A 5,077-nucleotide genomic window follows, 5' to 3' on the forward strand; every position below is an offset into this window, starting at 1 on the left:
ATGTCTTAGGGTTCTTTTCTCTAACATCAACTTATCTGACTTTTCTGTTTGACTCAGACATATAATAGGTATTGCAAATAAGGGAAACCATGAGACCTATGTTTCTTTGGGCTTGGCTTACTTCACTTAATATAATTTTTTCTAAGTGTTTCCATTTTCTGACAAATGGAGCAATGTCATTCTTTCTTATGGAGGCATAGAATTCCATTGTGTATATTGTGTATGGCTTGGTTCCATATCTTAGCTATGGTAAATAAGGCTGCAATAAACATAGTTGTGCTGGTAGCTTTAGTGTGGTCTTCTCTGTGAACATTTGGGTAAATGCCAAAAAGTGGGATTGCTGGGTCATAGGGAGCTCTATGTGGAGTCTTTTGAGGAACCTCCATACTGATTTCGAAAGTGGTTGAACATATTTACACTCCCACCAACAATTCAGTAAGGTTCCCTTCTGTCCACATCCCCTCCAGAAACTGTTGTTATCAGAGTTCTTGATGATAGCCATTCTAATTGGGGTGAGGTGGTGTATCTCAATGTTGTTTTGATTTGCATTTCTTTTATGGCTAGAGAGGTTGAGCATTTCTTCATGTGTCTATTGGCCATCCTTCTTTCCTCTTCAGAGAAGTTTCTCTTTAAGGCTTTAGCCCACTTATTAATTGGACAGTTGTTTCTTTGAAGATTTGTTGTTGGGGCATTTAATTTTTTGAGTTCCAGGTATATTTTAGATATGAGACCCTTGTCTGTTGTATGGCTAGTGAAGATTTTCTCCCAATCCGTGGGCTGTCTATTGATCTTGCTAGCTATGTCCTTTGCCATGCAGAAAGCTCTGCAATTTCATGCAATCCCATTTGTCCAACCTTTCTTTGATTTGTTGTGTTTCTGGGTCTCTATTAAGAAAATTTCAGCCTGTGCCAAAGAGAACTAGGGTGTATCCTATTCCATCCTGTAATGCTTTCAGCGTGTCTGGTTTGACTTCCAGGTCTTTGATCCATTTGGAGTTGATTCTGGATGCAGGGTGATATATAAGGATCTAGCTTTAGTTTTCTACAAGTAGATAACCAATTTTGCCACCACTATTTACTGAAGAAGCTGTCTTTCTTCCATTCAATTTTGTTAGCTCCCTTATCGAACATTAGATGGCTATTGGTCTGTAGGTTCATTTCTGCATTTTCAATTCTATTCCATTGGTCCTGATGTCTGTTCTTGTGCCGGTACCAAGCTGTTTTGATAACTGTTGCTTTGTAGTAGAGTTTGAAATTTGGAATTGATATTCCTCCAGGACTGTTCTTTCTGTTGAGGATCATGTTTGCTATTCGGGGTCTTTTATTGTTCCCTATGAGTTTTTGGATTACCTCTTCTATTTCCTTGAAGAATGAGGTTGGAATATTGGTAGTGATCGAATTGAATTTGTAGATAGCCTTGGGAAGTATTGCCATTTTCACGATCTTGATCTTTCAATCCAGGAGCATGGGAGTTTTTACCACTTTCTAAGATCTCTTCTGATTTCCTTTTTCATGTTTTTAAAATTTTCATCATAGAGTTCCTTCACTTCTTTGGTTAAGTTAGTTCCTAGGTTTTTTATTTTTTGTGGGGCTATTAAGAATGGAGATGCTTTCCTAATTTCAGCCACACTTTTCTCATTGTTGGTATACAGAAAAGCCATTGCTTTTTGAGGGTTAATTTTATGTCCTGCTACTTTGCCAAAGTTTTGAATCAGCTTGAGTAATTTGGGAGTGGAGTCTATGGGATTCTTTAATTACAAGATCATGACATCTGCAAAAAGGGAGAATTTTATTCTTCTTTCCCTATTTGAATTCCTTTTAGGTTTGCATCTTGTCTTCTTCCTGTAGCTAGGCATTCTAATACTAGATGGAAGAGAAGTGGAGAGAGTGGACATTCTTGTCTCATTCCTAAGTTAAGAGGAAATGGCTTTAGTTTTTCACCATTAAGTATAATGCTGTCTGTAGGTTTGTCATATACCACCATTATTGTATTGAGGAATGTTCCATGGAATGAATCCTGTTTGACTGTGGTGTAGGATTTTTTGGATGAATTGTTGAAGTCGATTGGCCAAAATTTTGTTGAGAAGTTTTACATCAATGTTCATCAAAGAAATGGGTCGATAGTTATCTTTCTGTGATTAGTCCTTGCCTGGTTTGGGGATGGGGGAAATTATGGCTTCATAGAATGAGGTCAGTAGTGAACTTTCTCTTTCAACTTCATTGAGGAGTTGGAGGAGTATTGGTATGAGCTGTGTTTTGAAGGCCTTATAGAATTCTGCTGTAAAGCCATCTGGTCCTGGGCTTTTCTTAGATGGGAGTTCTGTTATTACTGTTTCTAATTCAATGCTTGATATGGGCCTGTTAAGATGGTTTAACTCATCCTGGTTTAGATTCGGCATGTGAATATTTGCTAGGAAAAGGTCCATTTCTGCCAAGTTCTCAAACTTATTAGCATAAAATTTTGAGAATTATTTCCTTATAATGTTCGGAATCTTGGTTGTTTCCGTGGTGATGTTTCCATTCTCATCTCTGAGTTTATTTATTTGGGTTTTTTTCTCTTCTTTTTCTGATAAGATTTGCTAAGAGTCTCAATTTTGTTAATTTTTTCGAAGTAAGAAATCTTTGTTTTTTTTATTCTTTCTATGGTTTTTTTTTATTCTAATTCATTTAATTCTGATTTAATTTTCATTATTTCTTACCATCTACTGGATTGGGGATTATCTTGCTGCTCTTTTTCAAGGAGGCTCAGATGTCTCATTAAATGGTTCGTTTCAGATCTCTCACATATGTTGATGTAGGAAATCAGAGCTATAAACTTGCCCTTTAGTACTTCCTTTGCTGTGTCCCAGAAGAGCTGGTAATTTTTGTGTTCATGAATTCCCATTCTAATCTCTTCCATGACCCACTCATGATTCAGCAGTGTGTTGTTCAGCCTCCATGTGTTACAAGATTTTCTCTGGTGGCTTTAGGTGTTGAGTTTAAATTTTATTCCCTTGTGATCTGAGAGAATGCAAGGTATAACTTCAGTGTTTCTGAATTTGGACAAGTTTGCTTTGTGTTCTAAAATGTGGTCTATTTTGGAAGATGTTCCATGTGCTGCTGAGAAAAATGTGTATTCTGATGCTGCTGTGTGAATATTCGGTAGATGTCTATGCAATCTAGTAGATCTATGCAGTTGTTTAGATCTGCAGTTTCTCTTTTGAGTTTTTGCCGAATTGATCTATCTATTGGGGAAAGTGGTGTGTTAAATTCCCCAACAATTAATGTCTTTGGATCTCTGTGGGATTTGAGGGAAAGTAGTGTTTCATGGATCAATTTGGGTGCTCTGTTTTTTTTGCCGAATAGGTATTTTGAATTGTATTTTCCTCCTGAAGGAGAGATCCCTTAATTAGTATGTAGCGACCTTCTTTATCTCTTCTCACAAATTTTAATTTGAAGTCTTTTTTATCTGATATTAGGGTTGCAACTCCCGCCTGTTTATGGGGGCCGTTTGCTTGGTAGATTTTGTTCCAGCATTTCATGTTTGTTTTTATGGGCAAGATGTGACTACTGATGGTAGCAGATATAAGGATCTTGCTTTTAATCCAACTAGATAGTCTACACCGCGTAATTGGAGAGTTAAGTTCATTAATGTTGAGAGATAGGACTGAGAGGTATTTGGGGGTACCTGCCATTTTATACACCTTCTTGGGGGCTGAGTCAACTGGATTCTAGCTATAGTTCTTGGATTCTCAGTTTGGGTGTGATTTCTTGGCCTTTATTGTGGTCTTGTTTGTTTTCAATGTGTAGGACATCTTTAAGGATGTTTTGTAGGGCTGGTTTGGTGGAGATATATTGTTTCAAATTTTCTTTGCTATGGACAGTTTTTATTGGACCTCCAGTTATGAAGGAGTGTTTACCTGGGTACAGTATTCTTGGTTAATAGTTGTTAGTCTTTAGCGCATGGCAAACACCATTCCTGGCTCTTCTTGCTTTAATCCACTCTGCTCAGAAATCTGGCATGATTATAATTGGTTTCTGTTTATAGGTGATTGTTCCTTTCTCCTTGAGATCTTTAAGGCTCCATTCCTTGGTCTGAATTGATCCTGTGCAGATTATGATGTGATAGTGGGATGTCCTGTTTTGGTCTGGTCTATTTGGGGTACCATAAGCTTCTTGTATCTATATAAACCTATCTTTTTGCATGTTTGGGAAGTTCTCTGCTAGGATCCTGTTACACAAATTTCCTAGACCATTAACTTCTGTCTGTAGGTTTTACTCTACACCCATTATCCTCAGATTAGGCCTTCTGATGGTGACTTCCACGTGTTGAATAGATCTATCATATTTCTTGGATGTCTTGGATGGTTATATGTTCTTTCTCTGTAATATCTAGGCTGTCTTTAATCCCCAAAATTCGATCTTCTTCATGGTCTAACCTACTATCAAGACTTCTACTTTGATTTTAATTTCTTTTTCTTCTAGTTGGTCAGCTTTGATGGCTTCAAATTCTTTGTTGGAGCATTGTTTTAGATCTTGTGTGAACTTCTTTACTTCCTAAATTTGGTTTTCAGTATTTATTCTCATATCAACTAGTTGATTGGTTATTCCCATTCCTACTGGTGGGTTCCATTCAGCATTCCCTTTGTGGTCTCCCTGACTTCTTTCAGTTCTCTGTTTATGGATTCCATGAATTCCTTTAGTGATCTTTCTGCATTCTCATCCCGCTCTCTCAATTCCTGTATCACTCTTGATTAGCTTCTTCACATTCACACAATTCCTGTAGTTCTCTTTGACTGATCTCGGCCTGCTCAAGACATTCCTTTATTTCTCTTTGAATGTTCTCAAGCTACTCACGAAATTACTGTATCAATCTTTGAGTAGCTTCCTCACGCTCATGATATTCTTGTATTAACCTTTGTTTTGCCTCCTCTCTCTCCCTATCACGCTCATTCAGAGTCCTTTGCATGTTTTCAATCTTTTCATTTACCATATTTACCAGTAGTGTTTGTAGAGTTATTTGGCAACTCTCCTCTGGATTATTGATTATCTTTTCTGACCCCTGATTATCATGAGTGTGAGTTGAGATACACGGACCT

This window comes from Dipodomys spectabilis, unplaced genomic scaffold (assembly GCF_019054845.1).
Source record: "Dipodomys spectabilis isolate Male_0828 unplaced genomic scaffold, ASM1905484v1 ptg000361l, whole genome shotgun sequence".
Lineage (NCBI taxonomy): Eukaryota > Metazoa > Chordata > Mammalia > Rodentia > Heteromyidae > Dipodomys > Dipodomys spectabilis.